At 39.8% G+C, this 20,600-nt stretch overlaps 1 protein-coding gene and 1 pseudogene across 3 annotated transcripts in view; one reads left to right on the top strand and one right to left on the bottom strand.

Annotated features, from left to right (window-relative positions):
* ROR1 (receptor tyrosine kinase like orphan receptor 1) overlaps positions 1-20,600 on the top strand; it is a 420,883-nt gene that overhangs the window by 77,742 nt on the left and 322,541 nt on the right. The gene's annotated exons all lie outside the window — the stretch shown is intronic.
* Positions 5,738-6,233, bottom strand: LOC129039629 (cofilin-1-like; annotated as a pseudogene).

The raw sequence follows: 20,600 nt of genomic DNA, 5'->3' as shown, positions 1-20,600 counted from the left end.
TAGTTTGTGTACCTATTCTACTCATTTCGTTAGACTGAACTCAGTACTTTCTGGCCAATAGAGTAGGTTTTTTCTTTGACAAAATTAAGTTTGGATAACCTTTTCTGAAAAGCAGTTTCAGTTTGTCATACTGACATTTATATTGATAATTAATTGTGGCTGCCAAAAGAAAGTGTGTATCTTTGCTTGAGGCCAGGAGTTCCAGACCAGCCTGGCCAACATAGTGAGACCTTGTTTCTACAAAAAATACAACAATTAGCTGGGCACGGTGGCGTGTTCCTGTAGTCCCAGCTACTTGGGAGGCTGGAGTAGGAGGATCAATTGAGCCCAGGAGGTCGAGGCTGCAGTGAACCGTGATCATGCCACTGCACTTTAGCCTGAGTGACAGAAACGAGATTCTGTCTCTTAACAAGTAAGTATGTATGTAATTGTGTATGAGCTAAGTTACTCTTCCTGTCACATTTGTATGGCAGCTACAGTCAGGCACTGCATAATCATCTTTCAGTCAACGTTAGAACTGCATATAAGATGGTGGTCCAATAGGGTTATAATGGAGCTGAAAAACTCCTAGAGAGGCTGTAGTTGTTGTAATGTTGTAGCACAGTGCATTACTCATGTGTTTGTGGTGATGCTGGTGTAAACAAACCTGCCCTGCCAGTCCTGTAAAACTATAGCACCTCCAGTGATATACAGTATACCTAATTGTATACTGATAATAGTAAGTATATTTGTGATAATAGTAAGTATACTTGATAATAGTAATAAACAACTATGTTAGTGGTTTACATATTTACTATACTTTTTATTATTATTATTTTAGAGTGTACTGCTTTTGCTTCTAAAATAAAACATTACCTGTAAAACAGCCTCAGGCAGGTCCTTCAGGAGGTATTTCAGAAGAAGGCATTGTTATCATAGCAGATGACAGCTCCATGCCTGTTATTGCCCCTTGAAGAGCTTCCAGTGGACAAGATGTGGAGGTGGAAGACAATGATATTGATGATCCTGACCCTGTGTAGGCCTAGGCTAGTGTGTGTGTTTGTGTCTTAATTTTTAACTTAAAAATGTGTAAATAGAAAAAAGCTTATGGAATAAGGATATAAAGAAAATATTTTTGTACAGCTATATAATGTGTTCATGTTTTAAGCTAAGCATTATTACAAGAGTCCAGAGTTAAAAAATAAAAAGTTTATAAAATAAAAAATTACAGTAAGCTGTCTAATTTCTATTGAAGAAAGAAAATACTTTATAAATTTAATGTAGCCTAGGTGTACATATGAAGTCTACAGTAGTGTATAGTAATGTCCTAGGCTTTCACTTTCACTCACACTGATTCACCCAGAACAACTTCTAATTCCTGCAAGCTCCATTCATGATAAGTGCTCTCTACAGGTGTAACATTTTTAATCTTTTATACTGTATTTTTACTGCATCTTTTATATGTTTAGATATGTTTAGCTATACAGATACCATTGTGCGACAGTCGCCTACAGTATTCAGTATGGTAACATGCTGTACAAATTTGTAGCCTAGGAGCAATAGGCCATATCATAAAGCCTAGGTGTGTAGTAGGCTATACCATCTAAGTCTGTGTAAGTACGCTCTATGATGTTCACATGACAACAAGCATATCAACTAAGCACTCTTTTCTCAGAACATATCTCTGTTGTTAAGCGACGCATGGCTGTAATTCATGCATTAATTGGTTACCTGTGCCCTCTATTTAGGGCTTCAAAAGTCAGATCTGTCCATCTAAGATGCTTTTAAGTAACATTTACCTTAAAGAAATACATGGTTGATTGGTTTAAAGAAAGAGACAGCTGAATTGGACGGGGAAGCCAGATTTTGACTACATTTCTAAGAGGAGCTGTTCTGTAATGTTTTGGTAAAAGAATGTCTGTCTCCATATCATCTATCTATCTGTCTATCTAATTTGGCATCTATTTATCCATTAATATGTCTGTAATACAAATATTCCAAACATTTAAAAAGTATAAGAAGGCTCTGTAGTGCAATGGATAGCACATTGAACTTTTTTTTTTGTTTTTATGTTGGTTTACTGCAATTAAAAAAGGTACAAATAATATATGTATCAAAGAAAATTCAGAAAATAAAGAAACACTGAGAAAGTGAAAGACTAGGGCTCATATTATAAACACACAAAAAATCACTTTTAATATTTTGGTACATTTCCTTGCAGGCTTTTTTGCCCTATGCATACATTTTTATCCATAAATGTAATCATCTTGTCTATGTTATTTTGTAGCAAGCTTTTTTTCACTGAATACCTAATACTATTTTTTCCAAGTCTTTATAGATATTGTTTTTCTTTTATTTTATTTCTTTTATTTAGCCATCACTCAGTGATTGGATATTTAGGGTATTTCATCGTTATTTTCTTTGAAAATTAAATAAAACAAAATTTGATGAAAGTCCAAGGTGGCCCAACACAGTGGCTGAATATATCTCATCAGTCTGTTACATTATTCACATGGAAATGGAAAAACAACCCCCAAAACTCTGCATCTGAGAGGAGTGTATATTAAATTAAGCTTAAGGAAGTGCTTATGAACAGTAGGAAATGAGAGTTGGTAAATGGAGTCATTTTATTTCATAAAGGTGCCTCAGAGCTTTAAGCCCAAAGCCCTACACTTTCAGTCACTTTGGATTTTGTGCATCCGTCCATGATGCACTGTGATTTTGTCTTACACCGTGTTTGGTATGAAGCATTAAATCTTCCTTCCTTTACAGTTTTCAGAATCTGTGAAATAGGACCTGAGCTAACCTAGAAAAGTCTCTCCGCTTGTCGTTTAGATTTTTTTTTTTTTTTTTTTTGAGACGGAGTTTCACTCTTGTTTGCCCAGGCTGGAGTGCAATGGTGCGATCTCGGCTCACTGCAACCTCTGCCTCTGGGGTTCAAGTGAGTCTCCTGCCTCAGCCTCCTGAGTAGCTGGGACTACAGGTGCACGCCACCACGCCTAGCTAATTTTTTTGTATTTTTAGTAGAGACAGGGTTTCACCATGTTGGCCAGGCTGGTCTCGAACTCTTGACCTCAGGTGATCTGCCCGCCTTGGCATCCCAAAGTGCTGGGATTACAGGTGTGAGCCACCGCACCTGGCCCTGTTTAGATATTTTAAAATAATCTTTCAATTCTGAGTAGAATAGTATTTGTATAATAGTTGTGAGTTGAAGGCAAATAGTTTCAAAGAGTTCAGTTCTTTTGTCTTCAAAATATAAGTCATAAAAATGCATGATTCTCCCTGAGGAGCCAGCTTGGCATCAGACTCTGGAGCCAGACAGCCTGGATTTATTTCCTGCTCCACCACTTTCTGCTGGGTGAACCGGAGTAAGTTACTTGACTTGTCTAGGTGTCAGTTTTCTCATCTAGAAAATGGGAATAATACTATTCATTCATAGGTTTGTTGGGCTGGTTTAAATAAGTTAAAACACAGTGTTAACTACTACTGTTTTCAACAGGTTCCTAAGGGTCTGTGTTTCTAGTGCTTTAGCACTTCAATGGCATTTATAATGTTCTGCACTCTCTCTCACTGAGTGGTTTTTCTATGAGTATTTCTATGAGTATTTCTTCCCCAACTAGTTTATCATGATGGTAATCATACTGGCCACTACTTTTGATGGAGTATTATAATACATACTCTACGTGTATTACAAAATGTACATCTCATTGCCATTTATGAGGTATGCATTTGCACTATTTTCTTTTTACAAGTTTAGTAACTAAAGGTTGTAGAGGTTAAGTAACTTGCTCAAGGTCATAAAATTGCTAAATGTGGAACTTGGAACTAAATTCTGGTCTGATGTATATACCACCACCCCGCTTTTGTAAATTCCTTTAAGGATGGGACTTTTATGCTTTTTAGATCCCTTACAGATTTCAGCACCGTTCCTTAAACATAGTAGGTCCTCAGTAAGTTTTTTGTTATGTTGAATGAGTGAAGGTAGGAGTGATCCTGTGGATAATAGAACTTTTTTCTCCGATAAGAAAACCAACAATATTGCTTTTTAATGACATGATATTATGAGTCTTAGAATTCTGTTCTGCTTCCATGTTACATGTAAGAGTTTGTAATTACTTGTGTATGAAACTGGTTGTATTTCGTGTGAAACAAAAGTACATACCCTGTATTTGAGACTCTGATTTGAGAAAACGTGGATTAGCATTACACCGGTAACCACTGAAGCAATTTTAATTTAAATAAAGGATACAACTAATTCTGGATCTGTTTTTAGCCATTTATTTAACAGGCATTTATTAAGCATATACATTGTGCAAAGCCCTCTGCAGGGGACTAAGAGTTTAAGGATGAATATGATGGTTTCTATATGAAAGAGGATTTTATCCAATATCATGGGTTTACCTATGCCCTGATGCTAATGAACCCTATATATCTTTAATCCAGCTCTTCCCCTTTTGCCTTCATTATTCAGCTCTGTGTTGGATACTTCCACATGGATGTCTCATAGACCTCCAAACTGAATTTATTATCTCATCCCCAGCACCCACTATGTCTCATTATATATTACATTCTTGTACCTGTTATATATTCCACCTCTGTTGGTGACACCACTGTCTAAAGTAACCATTCAAACCACTGTCCAAACTTCACCCTTCAAACAAACAAACAAACAAAAAAACCAGAAGTAATCTTTGATTCCTTTTTTCTCCCTAACATTCTACATTTGGCTATTCACCAATCCTGCTGATTTTTTTCCCCTAAATATCATCAAGAACTGTGAAGGATTTGAGCCTTTAGCTTACTTGCAAATGAACTTGCCTGCCGCAGTTCCATAGATGCTGGCGGAAGGATTCCTGGGTTAGAGACAAAGAACTTTATTAGTCATAGCAATAGCAATAGCCAGAGTATCAACATATTTATTCACTGTTTCTCCAAGACCCAACTCCCATAGGATGTCATGAAGAGGGCCAGGTGACATCCATACATGAAGTGCATTGCGTTACAGGAGAGAAACTCTGAACTTAGGGAACCCAAATCTTTTATATTGGGCAACAAAGATGCTTCACCTTTGCTCCAGAGGGAGATCATTTCTTCCAAGGCTGTTATCCATATAAACATCTTTGAAAAGTTAGTCTGGAACCAAGGGTAGCCAGTGCTTTGCACACAAGATGTGCAGAAACCGAAGGGACTCATGGAGAATGTCTCCCAACAAATATATCTTGCATCTGTTCCCTTTGCTCCTTCTTTTTTTTTTTTCAATCGAAAGTCCTTTACTGGTCCTGCTTCCATGAGTAGTGGTGACCAGGGGAAAAGGGAGAGGAATCAGCCAGCACAGGGAGGGGTCATCTCCACAACATTCCATTTATACACCGAACTAAACACCAAGCATAGAGTCACTATTGCGGTTAGAAGTTGGAAGCTTGCGAAGGGGGAGGAACAGGTTGGGTGCGGGGGTGTTGTTAAAAAAAAATATGGGCCCCTCTCCACAACTGAGGTGCCTGGGGGAAATTTGGTTTGCTTCAACCCAAGAGGAATAAGAAGACCAAAAGCAGTTTGGGACGACTAGAACCATCACGGATGGAGGGAGGAGGAAAATCCAGGAGGTGGGGCTGTCTGTTTGGCAACTGGGGTGAAGGGATTGCCCTCCCCCTGCTGGGATCCCCCCAGCCCGTCTGGTCTGGGAGGAAGGGGACAGCCTGCAACCCCTGAGGGCAGATGTGGGGCTGCCAGATGTTCCAGGCAGGGGGCCAGAAGGAGCTCACAAAGTCTTGTCCTCTAGGGAGATGACCACACTGCCCCCCAGCTTCTCTGCCAGGGTGCAGCGGTCCTTGACCTCTTCATAGCAGTTTGCGTGTAATTCATGCTTGATCCCTGTCAGCTTCTTGATGGCGTCCTTGGAGCTGGCATAGATCATTTTGCTGTTAAGGGGCGCGGACTCAGGGGCCCAGAAGATAAACACCAGGTCCTCCTCCTTGCTGTCCTTGGTCTCGTAGGTTGTGTCATAGGGGGCGTAGCGGCAGTCCTTATCTGGCAGCATCCTGACAAAGGTGGTGTAGGGGTCGTTGACGGTCTGGCTCACATCACCCACCAGGATCTTCTTGGCCTCCTCTAGGATGATGTTCTTCTTGTCCTCACTAAGGCAGAAGAGCACCGCCTTCTTGTGCTTCTTAACCTCCTCTGGCATTGAAGACTTATGCACCTTCATGTCGTTGAGCATGTTCATGACACCATCAGACAGCCACACCGGAGGCCATGTTTCCGGAAGCGAAAAGGAGAGGGCGCGGAGAGCCGCAGAAGACAAGAGCACTGCAGCCGCTGCCGGGACCTGACTGCCCTCTGCTCCTTCTTTGCACCATTAGATCAGGCTGCACATTGCTCATAGGAAGACTGCAACAACTTTTTAGCTGATTTCCCTAACTCTGGGTAGGTCCCTCTTCCTATCAGTCCTCCACACCTTGCTGAAGTAGCCTCTTGAGACACAAATCTGACTCTTTCCTGCTTAAAGCCATTTACTGCCTGCCGTTTATCTATAGGAAAGGCCCAAGCTCCTTAGCATGACACCAAAGGGATTTTCAGACCAGCCCTTGCTGATCCCTCTAGCCTTAGGGGGGCAGCATATCAGAGTGATTATCTCCCTTACTGCCCCAGTGACTTAACCTTTGTAGCCTCGTTTCCTCATTGCTAACATTAGGATGATAAAACCTACTTCATGGGTTGGTGAGGAATTAATCAGCTCACACATGGTTAGCCCTCAGTAGATGTTGGCTGTTATGGTTATGTCTTTCCACTCTCTGCCTCGCACTTTAAGATCTGGCTACATGGTTTTCTGCTCACTCTGTGTCCCTTTTCACCATGGTTAGTGCCTTTATTCCTGCCACCCACTCTTCTTGCAATCTCCTCCAAATCCTATTGCCTGGCTTCACGCTGGTTAGGCACATCCTCTTCCTTCTCTTGGATGCTCCATGCATGTGTTGGCCATTGAGCTATAAATATCTACTAAGAAGTCAGTTAATGCTGCTAGACTGTCAGCTTTATGGGGATGGGGGGTGTTTTATTTATCTCTGTGTTTCTAGCACATAGCATGTGTTGAAAAAAATGGTGAATGAATACATGAAAGAACAAAAAGAGTTCACAGTCTACTAGGGTGTTTGGGGTCTGGGGATGAAGGGTGGAAGGCAGCTAAGTAGCTTAATAATAACAGGTGAGAGAATCTGGGTAAAGTTGGGGCTAAGGTGAGAATTAGGCCCTGTAGGAGTCCAGTGTAGGGAGTTTGCTTGTCGAGTGTGGTGCATGTGGTGAGGAAGCCTGTTTAAAGTTATCTCCTCAATGAAATAAAGCAGCCCCTTCTAGGCAATCTTAATTACTCCCTTTCCTGAAAGAATCTTTTGCAAATGGAAGGTCATGCAATCTGCCTTCTTGTAAGATCTTCAATTTCTCAGAATACAATGAATTCTCTATTACCTGGAGGAGGGGGTAGAAAGGAGCTTCTTTTTAATTAAATTGTCTCTGCAGCAGAAAGTGACTTTATCCCGTCTTTTGAAGTCTTCCAGTTGTCCTCAGCCTGGCTCAAATCACTCTCCTTGAATTCATTGTTACACTAGTGCACCCTGCATTGTGAGTTATAATTTAATGTGAGCGTATCTAATTCCCTAATGAGATGGAAACTCTTTGGGGGTTTATGTTTTTTTCCTGAAATGTTTAATGTCATGCTTTTGAATTAAGAAGGCCTTCTACATATATTTATAGACTGGCTGAGTTTCTCCATATATGTGTTAAGAACTTTCAAATAATTAGAGCACAGCCTCAATTTCAGAATGCCAATGATCTTCTCCAGGGCTTCAGCTTCCCTGAAAGAACAGCTACTCAGGGCCTGTTATTAAATGTTTAAGGTGCCATTTTTTATTAACTTTGAAATAAAAACTGAAATATTTGGAAAATATTGATAAACAAACAAAAAACCCTGAAATAACCCTACTAGTAGTAGTGATAACTACTATTATAATAGTATTTGGAGTATGTCTCTATAGTCTGTCTTCCTTGGCTTTGTGTTTTTGCTTTTCTTTCTCTTTCAATGAATGAGGTCATTTTTTATCACTCATCTGGCAATCTGCTTTCTTCTCCTTAACAATAGATATTTATTAAAAGTGATGATGCTGGAGAATTTCTTTTAGGTTCCTGTTTCAACCCTTGACCCACTGTTTTGCCTTGTTTGCCACTGCCTGCCTTTTCTTGATTTCTGTTTGTCTCTGGATTGACCCATTATTGTGTTCTGATCTCTGATACCTGCATGCATCTTCATAGTAACTTCAAACTTTTGGGAGTGTCTGCTGTGCCCCAGATACTTGTATGTGTTGTACCTGCTTTAAAAATCTCTTTTCGGATAGACTGGGTATTTGTAGTCTCCATGTTACAGATGAGGAATTAATTTGGTGTAGAGATTTCGTAATTTATAAAAGATCATGAAGCTTAGATGGAGCCTGAACTTATGTTTTTATACTCAGCACCCCCTCTAGTATGTGAAACTGCCGTCTTTAGCTTCAAACTCCTTCTGGAATACTGATTTTTGGGTGCTGTGTCTAATCAGCTTTCAGCTCTACAATATTCCTTGAAGGGCACCGCAACCCACACCCCTGGGCCAGCATAGTGAATTTTATATTTTTTTATTTGAGAGAGAGAGAGAGAGAGAGAGAGAGAGAGAGAGAGAGAGAGTGTGTGTGTGTGTATGTGTGTGTTTGAAAAATCAGCTGTGGTTCTTGCTTTCACTCCTCATGGTGAGGAGGTGGCCTACCCCTCACATCTGTTTTCAGCCCCTGTTCCTCAATACCAGAGTTATTTTCTATTAACTCAATGCACCTTTTCTTTGTAATTCTTGTCAATTTTCCCTCCAGCCACCTGCACGGTCTCTGGCTTGCTCTCAGGCTGTGAGTAAGTTCTTTGTATACTTGCTGTTTTCGATAACCTCAGCCCAAGATTTAATGTCAAGGTGGGGGCCCTATTAAAGATGCCATGAATCATCCTGTCTTTGTTTGAAGATTTCTGTGTTGGCAAGTGGGCAGATAGAAGTAGATGTAGGTTTCCCAACCAGATGTACTGGTAGCTGAGATGGGGGCATTCAGCTGAAGTACATTCCTATCATTATTTGGCAAAGAAAGAGCCACTGAGATTAAAAGCATGATCCTTGCTTGTGATCTGGCTTCATCAACGGAATCATAGAGCCTTTGTGTTGGAAAGGGCCTTAAAATCATCTGCAACTATGCGGCTTGATACTTGAGAGAACTGAGGAAATAGATAAAGGAAGTGATGTAAAGTTATAGAATGCCAAACCTTCAACGGACTTTTGACATGACCTAACTCTGCGCTCTTATTTTTGGGGGGAAGAATAGTAAGACCTCTAGAAGCTCACTAACACTCCTAATGTGGCACAGCGTGTAACTGCAGAGCAAGGACTCTGCTGACCACAGGCCCAGGACAGCGGCCTTGGAGGTGAAGTCACTAAGGGGGATCTGTAGGATTTGGCTGGTTACAAGAGCTCACCCGCTATCTCGTCCAGGCTGGCTTCCGTGGGCCTCTGTTGAACTATCAGTCCAGTGTTCTTGCCTCTGTCCCCACAGCCCTGCAGGGGTCTTCTTCCACCTGACAGATGGTGACTGCCTTCTCCAGAGTGGTAGGAGTGAGGGAAACAGTGAGGGGAAATCAGGAAACAGGAAGCCAGGGAGAGGAGCAAGAGGTGTTGGGGCTGTATGTGCTGGCTCTGTGCCTTGGTGTTGTGGGTTTCTAGAGGGTTTTAACTTTGTAGTAAAGACAGGACTTGGGGGAATTCTCCCTGTGGTGGGACAGGAGTGTTCTCCACAGCCTTCACAAAGTATTCCCCGCAAGAACTACTCATCCTTCACGGGCTACTTCTATTGTAGCAGTTCAGTCTTCTGCTGTTTCTTCTGGTACCAGCCTATGGATTGGGTAAGGAGAAAGATCAGGTTTGTAAAGAGATCTTTCTGGTCCTTCCAGTAATAAAGCCCCTTGGACAAGGGCCAGGGAGATTCATCTCCCAGAGACTCCTGTGCTCTAGGTGGTGGTAGAGGCTTCCTGCCAGAAGGATCTGAGGCAGAGGACGTGGATGGTGCCATGCTGGCGTCTCTGTGCATCTGGCAGCGCAACAAAGGACTTCTGTCTGCCCTGCGAGGCTGGGTCGGTAAAACCCACTTCAATTGAAAGCCACCACACTTTAGCAACTTGATAATTAAAATTCTAATATGTGAATTAAAGAAAACAAGGGGCTGTGTTCCTGCCATTTTAAAATACAGCTGCAGTGATTCCACTATTGTTTCCTTTGACAGAGCTGTGGTTTTCCTATACACCTTTGTTTGAGGCTTTGATTCAGATATACTCCCTGCGGCTGATAAGTCCCATGTGTCTACTCATCGGTTAGATGGTGCATGGGGATGATTCTTCTGTGATGTGGAGAATCAAAGATTGTGTCTTCAAGTTCTGTGAAGTGGCTAAGTGACATCTCATCAAGAGCAGAGGTAAAAACAAAACTCATGGAAAAGGTACTTCCTGAGCTCCCTTTTTGTTTCCTAAGTGATTTAAAACAATAAAGGCCAAATCGAAGAGAAAACTTAAGAGCCGATATAGCTGACACCTGGACTTATGGATTGATTTATTTCTGTGAACACTCTGGGAAAATGGCCACTTGTCGCTCTCTGTTATTAATAAAGAGGTCACTTTATCATTAGGCCTTTGAATCTGTATTTAATGGCTAAAGCAGATGTTTATAATTTCTGACTTAGTGTGGCCACCTTATTAATAAAAAAGAACTGATGGAAACAAAAAGGCGTCTTCATTTTTAACTCCAGAAGCATAACACAAATGCTTTCCAGTCTTTCTTTGTGTGGAGAGCAGACCGAGTGACTGCAATAAGATCCTGTTACACATTTGAAAAAAAGACTTCTGCAGAGTGGAGGTAACTCGGTTTGAATCCTTCTTTTGTTAAACTTTAAAAGAACACTATAAATATATGCCCCTTTCCTTGAAGAAGGTATTTCGAAGGAAGCTTCAGGATTATATTTAAAAGTAAATTAATATTTTAATAACATAAGGAAACTAAAAAACACCTAATTTATTTCAGATAGTGGAGGCCTGTGGTACTTTCTAAAATTATTCTTTTTGCTTAAACTACTGTAAACTGCCTTTTTGGATTTAATTACGAGGCTTAGATGAATGTGCCATGCATCTTATTTTGGTTCTTTTTAAATTCACTTGGAATTTAAAAAAATCAATAATGGCAAAAACGTCTGGTAGTGGATTTCTGCTTGATTTCATCAAGCCTGTATATTCCCCTATAATGGTAAGGAGTTTGAAATCGTGGTTATCATCCTGGAAATTTTTTGTCCCCAAGGGGACAAACCTACATTTGTGAAGACAGAATGATTTAGAATCTTAATGTACTCAGTAAACCGAGTGAACAGAGCAGAAAAATGCTGGGAATTCTTCACATAGGCTCAGAAGAGCTGTTTAATTCGCTTAGATACCTAAAGACTTATTGATATGTCAGGCTGTGGGCAGCATCCTGGGGTCTGTTATGGCAATGAACTCCTGGTCCTTAGGTGACAAGAATGGGATGAGTGTGCTATGCCTGGCTCTGAGATAAAGAAAAAACATGGAATGTTAAGGATCTTAAAGTCTTTAAGGGTTTCTTTGCCCACTAGTTTTCAATCTTTTTTAATTAATGATGCCTTTCAGAGCTGTCCATGGGCCCACATTTAGAAGTGGTTTGAATTTCAAATTATTAATGGTAATTGTTGTTTTCCGTTTTAATTAACCAAAGGCATGTATAACAACCCATTCAGTTCATTTGTTTATTGATTTGTTCATTTATTCTTCAATATTTAGCTTGTATTTACTTTTGGCTTGGCACCATGCCAAGCACAGGGATGCAGAGGAGTTTGTGATGGCCACCAGTCTTGTTTAAAATGCCTAAAATAGGGTCAGGAGCAGTGGCTAACACCTGTAATCCCAGCATTTTTGGAGGCCGAGGCTGAAGGATCACTTGAGCTCAGGAGTTTGAGACCAGCCTTGGCAACATAGTGACACCTCATCTCTACAAAAAATAAAAAAAGTTAGCGGGGTGTGGTGGTATGCGCCTGTGGTCCCAGCTACTCCAGAGACTGAGGTGGGAAGATCACTTGAGCCCAGGAGGTCAAGGCTGCAGTGAGCAGTGATGCTACCCCACACTCCAGCCTGAAGGACAGAGTGAGACCCTGTCTCAAAAAAATAAATAAAAATAACTAAAGTGCTCCGCAACAGCGGATGGATTTTTGTTTTTCCTACCATCTCAGATTCCTGGATATCTAGACCAATCCATTGCTAAGCCATCGTGTTTTGTTTTCTTTTTTAAACTTTGAAATATTTTAAGTGTACAGAAAAGCAAACAAAAGTGACAAAACCCATTTCAGATACAAATATTTTTTTTTGTTTCAGATTTTTAAAAGAAATAAAACATTATAGATACAACAAAAGCTCCCAGTGTACCCCCCTAAATCCTGTCTCTTTTCTTCTCCAGAGATAATCTGTCCTCTAAATGTGATGTCTTTTCATTCCCATGCATGTTTTTATATTTTCGCTCTCTGTGCATAAATACACTGAGTGCTACTAAAAATAGTGCTTTGCCTATTTTAAAATTGTGTATAAATGGGAACTTACTGTACCTGTCATATATCTTGCTATTTTTGCCCAATGTTATGTTTTTGGTATTAACCTAGTTAATTTAGGAATTACATGTTGATCTAAGAAGTTATTTTAGTTGCTGTGCAGTAAGTATGCTATTGTATGACCATTTCACAATTAATGTACCCATTCTTCTGTCTTCATTTTTTGTGTATTATAAACAATGTTGCCATGAAAACTTTGACTTGTCTTTCTGTAAAAATGTGCGAAGTTTTTCTAGGCCAAATACCTAGGAATAGAATAGAGTATGCATGTCTTCGGCTTCCCTAGGTGCTGTGGAATTGCTCTCCAACGGCCTTATGCCAGTGTGAGCTCCTTCCTACAGGATATAAGTTCCCGTTGCTCTTTACCCTTTCTAACTCTTGGTATTGAAAGTATTTTTAGATTTTGCTTATTCAACAGGTATGAGATAAACTTTCACAGTGTGGATGTATAAAGATATGTCAAGTTGAGTAAAGATGTTAGAGCAAAGACTGGAGATTTTTTTTTCCTTTTCCTCCTGTTCTAGGACATTGTTCTAGCTATATTATAGGGCAGATTTGAGTTTCTGCTTGGATAGAATTATCCTCATCAAAGCCTACTTTGGCCCTAATTAGTTTGCTATACATCCATTGTACACAGAACACATTATGTACATTTCTAAGGAATTGAAGAGACAAAGTCCAAACTTATGGAACCTATGTTGGGGGTGCATAGCAGGAGATACTGGGGCCCAATTTACAGTAGGTTCATTGCACTGGCCAGTGAATTCAGGGACCTTGCTCTCTATACCAGCAGAGATTGCTGCCTGTGTGGCTTTTTGGGTTTTTTTGGTTTGCTTTTTGTTTGTTTGTTTGTTTGAGACAAAATCTTGCTCTGTCTCCAAGCTGGAGTGCAGTGGCACGATCAAGGCTCACTGCAACCTCCGTCTCCCGAGTTCAAGCAATTATCCTGCCTCAGCCTCCTGAGTAGCTTGGACTATAGGTGTGTGCCACCATGCCCAGCTAATTTTTGTATTTTTAGTAGAGACGGGGTTTCACCATGTTGGCCAGGATGGCCTCAATTTCTTGACCTGGTGATCTGCTAGCCTCGGCCTCCTAAAGTACTGGGATTACAGGCGTGAGCCACCGTGCCCGGCCACTTTTTGGGTTTTAATGTCCATAAAATGAGAGATTGCATTAGTCATTCCTTCTTCAAGTGCAGGTTTTCTTTTCTGCTTTCAAAATTCCATGCTTCTAAGTGGCGTTGACCCTTGGTACTTTAAAACATCTTAAAAATCGCTAATACTTAATTGGTATTGAGAACAGAGGAACTTAATGCAGGAGCTACCACTAAGTGAAGAGCAGTTAAAAAATGCTAAGAAGTCACCTTCAAAATTCTGATCTAATTAAAATTATGTAAAAAAAGACCACCATCACTCATGTATAAAGATGACAGGGAAAAATAACAATGAATAGACTGTGGGTGATTATTCCCCTCATTGTCCCATTTTTCTGTTTTCCAAAGCTTTTTTAATGGACATGGAGTAATATTCTTGGAATAAAATACTAAGCATATGCAAACAATTATAAGCTCATTTGGTATGAAAATAAGAATGCGATTTACACAAAACATGTGCTGGAAGAAGGGGAGAACACCTGTATATGAAAAATGATTTGTAATGATTTTGTAAATGATCCTATAATCCTTCCTTGGGTTAAGGTTGGTGGATGATAAGTGTTTTTCTTTAGGTTTTGCTGCTGGAAAGATCCAGGGAAGATGGAAGACAAATAGACTGGCATCTTACCTAAAAGCAGTGGCACAGCAGGTGGTAGAACAATTTGAGCTTCGCTCATTGGGTTTTAAGACCAAAAGAAAAGGCAGAACTAAAGAGATTTTATTCATTAGGTCATGTAGATATTCCTGTTCCAAAGGCATATGACAAATCCCTCAGAGTTGAAGCAATCATGATGCCTACCATATATTAAGCATTAAATATACATATATTTTTCAATTCTGGAATAGCTGTGAATGTGGGAATAACTGTACTGACTGACAGGGGAGAGATCAGATAGTTTAAGAAACTTGCCCCATGTGCACAGCTCATCAGTGGTGCTGCCTGGACTCAGCCGCCATCTGTTTCACTCTGCTGGGGCATACGTGTATGTGTACCCTTGCCCTGGCAAACTCTTCCTTTTGTAGAGCTGAAGGCAGCCCCCTGCAACTTTCCTATATATTTATTCTCATCCTGCCCTCCTGAGCACCCAGCCTTAGAAGTCTGCTCCCTCTTTCACACAACAGCCTTTCTGATCTTCAAAGAGGGCTATCGTGTCCATTTGTCCACTTCTCCCGTCTCGGTCTGTCATCTTGGAAAAGCTCAGAGAGGTGTTTTTATTCACAGATGCCTTGAGAAATTTCATGGTTTTTAGACTCATGCTGAGTTTGTCCAGATGTGCCAATATTTGTCTTATATGATACAAATTAATTGTCCAGAAGAGGAAGAAATCTTTGTAGACACTCACTAATGCAAACCAGTTCCTTTGAGTATTGATGGAAGGAAAAACACTAAAAAATGAAACAGATCATTTTCACTGGGAGAGTGTGGTTGTTGAATTCACATTCTACTTTTAGGACAAATCTGTAGCATGACAGTTCAGTCTTACCACATGCATTAACCATGGGAAACCTAGGGTGACATTTGTAATAGAGTCCTGCTTTTCTGTAAGGACTTTATACAGATGGAGAAAGTATGATACTCATACATTTTATTACCAAGTTCTGTGGCCCAAGGTTTACAGCATAAGGTGGCAAATAATTTAGCTCCACTCAGATTTGGAAGAGTAACTATTATTATTATAAGTAAGATTTAAACTTAGGGACAGGTACATACTCTTTAAGGAGAGTTCTAAGACTAAGATGTTGTATCATTATCAGTACCTGGCATAAATATGTGTATCTGAGTTGTCTTTGAGAATCGTAAGGGAAAAGATGTCTAATATGATTTAACCTCAAGACATTAACAATGATTACACCCATCCCCTGCTCCCAGCATCATAGTCACCAACTGCGGCAACAGCTGCTGCTAAAGTTTTTTGAACTCCTGTGGTATGCCTGGTGATGTACTTTATATCAGCTAGCTCATTCTCAAAACTTGAGAACACACTACATATACCATAGTAAGTACTATTGTTAGCCTCGTTTTATAGATGAAAAAACTGAGAGGTTAAATATTCTGCCCAAGATCATATATAGGTTGGGTATCCCTAATCTGAAAATCCAAAACCCAAAATGCACCAAAATCTGAAACGTTTTGCATGCCAACATGATGCTCAAAGGTGCTCCTTGGAGCATTCAGATTTTGGATTTTTGGATTAGGAATGCTCAGCTGGTATAAACGCATATATTCCAGAATCTTGAAGACATCTGAAACATTTCTGATCTCAAGCATTTTGGGTAAAGGATACTCAACCTGTATCTTGTATATAGTAGAGTGAGAGTCTAGCTTATGCTTTGCTCTTATATCTTGTTTCTTTCTTCAGCAAAATAGTCTGTAAATTGAACATTAAACAGTGCACTGGGGACACAGTAAGGAATCTTTCATTGCCAATGGAGCATGAATGAAAAGTTTCCAAATATGAGGTTTCCTTAGTGAAACACTATTTTTAGGAAAACTATTAAACCAAGGCTTATGATAAATGATCATTCCACATCCGAATATACCTCTCCTGTATTAGCATAATTCTCTATTAAAATCACAGCTGAAATTCATTCATTCTAAGAGATGGATAAAAACTATACGGTTTCATGTAAAGAACGCCAGCTTCCCAGAACTAGGATGATAGGAATTTTAACTAATGCTGCTGTGACTGTGGTCTAGACTCTTACTCTCTCTGGATCTCAGTGGGCCCATCTGTAGAATGTGAGCATTGGCCTCTGTGATCATGAATGTTCCTTCTAGCTTTGTATATTGCATAGTGCATGACTGCTAGCTTCAGGAAAAATAAAATGTTTTCAATGGAAATATCAGATCACCAACCTGATTCCAGTGAATTTTTTTTTATTCACTGAGGCTTTATGTCATATAAAAATATATGACGTATTACCGCTCTGCTGCCCATCTATTTAAGGCATTCTTCAATAGACTTGTCAGGGCTTATCTAAATCTTAGCACCACTTAGGTGTGGCTGATTGCTTGGCAGGAGGAGGTTCCTGCGTTTTCTTCCTCCTGTGTATTAGTGAATTGAAATCAAGGGGAAAACTGCTTGGCTTTCTGCTTCCTTCCATGGTAGGTAGACTTTTCTACATATTTTCCAGCAGTTCTTTTTGACAGCCAAGTCTGGAAACAGGGCAGGATGGAGGTTTTACAAATAGGTGACAGTTGTTTGTCTCGTGAATTTCTTCTATTTCCTTTCCCTAGTGGAGTTAACTGCCTCCTTCCTACAACAATCTGAACATACTTCCATCACAGAGTATCTAGCAGTGTGAGCAATAGCCATTTCTCTCTTTTACCTCTTCTAGATTCTAAACCCATCATAGGTAGAGATAGAACATGTCTGTGCTTAGATAGTATCTGGCGCATACAGATTGCTCAATTAATGGTGAATGAATGAATAAAGAAGAAAAAGTGATGAAAGAAGAAAAACTACAGTCATCTCTTGGTATCTGTGGCACATTCGTTCCAGGACCCTGATGGATGCCAAAATCCATGGATGCTCAAGTCTCTGATATAAAATGGCATAGTGTTTGCATCTAACCTACATACATTCTCCTGTGTACTTTAAATTATCTCTAGGTTACTTATAATACCTAATATAATATAAATGCTATGTAAATAGTTGTTACACCATATTTTTAAATTTGTATTATTTTTTATTATTATTTATTTACTTATTTTTCCAAATATTTTTGATCTGTGTTTGATTGAATCCATGGGTATGGAACCCGGGGATATGGAGGGCTGACTAGATATACTAATGAACACTACTTTGGATTATATGAAAATACCCATTTATGAAAGGACAATTCAAATGTTTCCTCTTTGACTATTCTTAACCTGACCTCCCAACTTGAAGTAATCTGTTCCTCTCCTCTAAACAGTTATGTGTACTGTGTGTTTGGTAATTAATTATGTACTGACTCATGACATTTGTTTCTGTTCTTATAATACTTTTTGATTTTCAAATACCTTATGACTTTGTTTTTTATTACAATTTGTTTTCCCATCAAGATTGTAAATTCTTGGAGGCAAGGGCGATTATGAAATACTATATTTGATACTTAATTTTCTCCTCTCCTTTGGGGGCTCCAGTTACATGTATATTAGGCCAGTTGAAGTTGTTCCTCGACTCACTGATTCTGTTTATTTTTTTAATTCCCTTTTTCCCTCTGTATCTTATTTTGGATAGTTTTGATTTTTGTGTTTTCAAGTTTACTCATATTTATCCTCTGCAATGTCTAATCTGATGTTAATCCCATCCAGAGTATTTTTCATTGCATACATTGTAGATTTCACCTCTAGAAGTTTGATGTAGCTCTTTTTTTTTTTTTTTTTGAGACGTAGTCTTGCTCTGTTGTTAGGCTGGAGTGCAGTGGTGTGATCTCGGCTCACTGCAACCTCCGCCTCCCCGGTTCAAGCGATTCTCCTGCCTCAGCCTCCCAAGTAGCTGGGACTATAGGTGCACACCACCACGCCCCACTAATATATATATATATATTTTTTGTATTTTTAGTAGAGATGGGGTTTCACCATGTTGGCCAGGATGGTCTTGATCTCTTGACCTCGTGACCCACCCATCTCGGCCTCCCAAAGTGCTGGGATTACAGGTGTGAGCTACCACGCCCTGCTGATGTAGCTCTCTTTCATATCTTCAGTGTCTCCACTTACTTTTGAACTTAGAGAATATAGTTATAATAACCATTTTAATGTTCTGTCTGCTAATTCTAACATCTGTGTCAGTTTTGATTGATTTTTTTTTTTCCTCCTCATCAGGGGTTATATTTCCCTGCTTTATGAATGCCTGGTAATTTTTGATTAGATGCCAGACATTGTGAATTTTCCTTGTTGGGTACTGGCTATTTTTGTATTCCTGTAAATATTTTTGAACTTTGTTCTGGAATGTGTTTAAGTTGTTTAGAAGCAGTTTGATCCTTTTGGAAAGTCTTGCTTTGAAGATTTGGAAGACTGAAATAGTTGTACTTAGTCTAGAACTAATTATTCTCCATGACAGTGAAAACACTCTTCTATGTGCTCTCCTCGTTGCCTGGGGAATCATGAGGTTTTCCAATCTGGAAATATCTTTTTGGATATTTCTTTCCCCAGTGTTGGGTAGTTGCCACACATGTATGCACTGATCAGCACTCTGCTGAATACTTGAGGAGGATTCTCTGTGGCTCTTTCTGCAGCTCTCTTTTCTCTGATACTTGGCCTTGCAAACTCTAGTTGCCTTGGTCTCCCTGGACTGTTAGCTCAATTCACTCAACTCAGACAATTCACTCAACTCACTGAGCTCTGCCTGAGTTCTCCCTTTCCTCCAGACACCTTGAGCTGGAAATTCTCTCAGGCAGTAAGCTGGAGGACTCGTAGGATTTGTTTCATTTGCCTTCCTTCTTCCAGGGATCACTGCCCTTTACTGACTGTTATCCCAGTCTTGACAATTATCCTGTTACTCCAACTTGGCCAGAAATGGAAGTGATACATTTTATTCTTTCTGTCTGAAATAATCCTCCATCCCCAATGTTTAAAAACTGCCATCCTTGACTCCATGTGACTGTGTTAGGAGCCCTTTCTCTGGTCTCCCATCATACCTGTGCTTACAGTAACTTAGTGTGGCACTCCTCTCCCTGTGTTGTTCTTGCATTTTTTTAACCCTCTCTTTTCTCGTTAGATTTTATTTCCTTGAGGACAGGGAATGTCTTTAATCTCGGGATTTCTAACACCTAACATAGACTCAGGCGTGTAACAGTTGCTCAATAAGTACTTGTTGAATGAATGAATGAATAAATAAATAGGATTCAATTTTCAAAGTATCTGTTGTTGAACAACTTTCAGAAGTTTTTTTTTTTTTACAGAAATGAGATTAGACATGCATCTTCATATATGCAATTGAAATCTCTCTTAAATTTCTAGATAATCAGTTGTTGTTGATGGCTGGGACATGGTTTTTACCTATTTATTTTTTGTAGCCTCTCCTTAGAAGGTGTTAATAAAAGCCACCTAGTTGATGCTTGAAATAACACGTGGAGGTAAAGGAACCAAGAACAGAATAGCCGTATTCTATAAACAAACAAAATGAAGACTAACTTTTAGGTATCTGTTTTATGATGGACCCTCAGGTGTGGTATATCCCAAGTCTGCCAGGAGGTTATTCTTATCTGAAGTGCCTTTTCCATGTCAGATGTACTTAGATGCCTTTTATCCAGGTAGATTCAGATGGTCTGCAAATAGCTCTATGGATTTGGTATTGGAAAACTTCATGGTTCCCCAGGCATGGGGAGAGCACATAGAAGAGTGTTTTCTCTGTCATGGAGAATAAATAGCTGTGAGTCGGTGCCTTCTTATCAACTGGAGACAATTGACAGTGGATATGTGCCACTAGAGTTATGGTCAAGTGCAAGTTCATACTATATTTGGATCTTTAAGAGTAGGTAGAATGAACCATATTTGGTAAGCCTCTTAAGACTGTCTTGCTCCATTTCCTCAGCAGCTCTTGGTTACCAAAGGTGACTCTGGAGCCCCACCTCCAAGTCCCCCAGATCCCCATCCTGCACAGTTGGCATGATGGAAATGGCTTGAGGTTCTTGTTCTTTCAGATTCAGTGTTTTCATCTATGCAGTAGGATATAAGTAGGATAAGATGTAATTTGTCAGGTTGCTATGAGGAATAAATGAAGTAATAAATGTTAGTTGCCTATCACAGTTTCAGGCACATGGGAACCCTCTCC

This window comes from Pongo pygmaeus, chromosome 1, assembly GCF_028885625.2.
Source record: "Pongo pygmaeus isolate AG05252 chromosome 1, NHGRI_mPonPyg2-v2.0_pri, whole genome shotgun sequence".
Taxonomy (NCBI): domain Eukaryota; kingdom Metazoa; phylum Chordata; class Mammalia; order Primates; family Hominidae; genus Pongo; species Pongo pygmaeus.
Note: the sequence above shows the minus strand (reverse complement) of the source record. Positions and strands in the feature narration are given on the sequence as shown.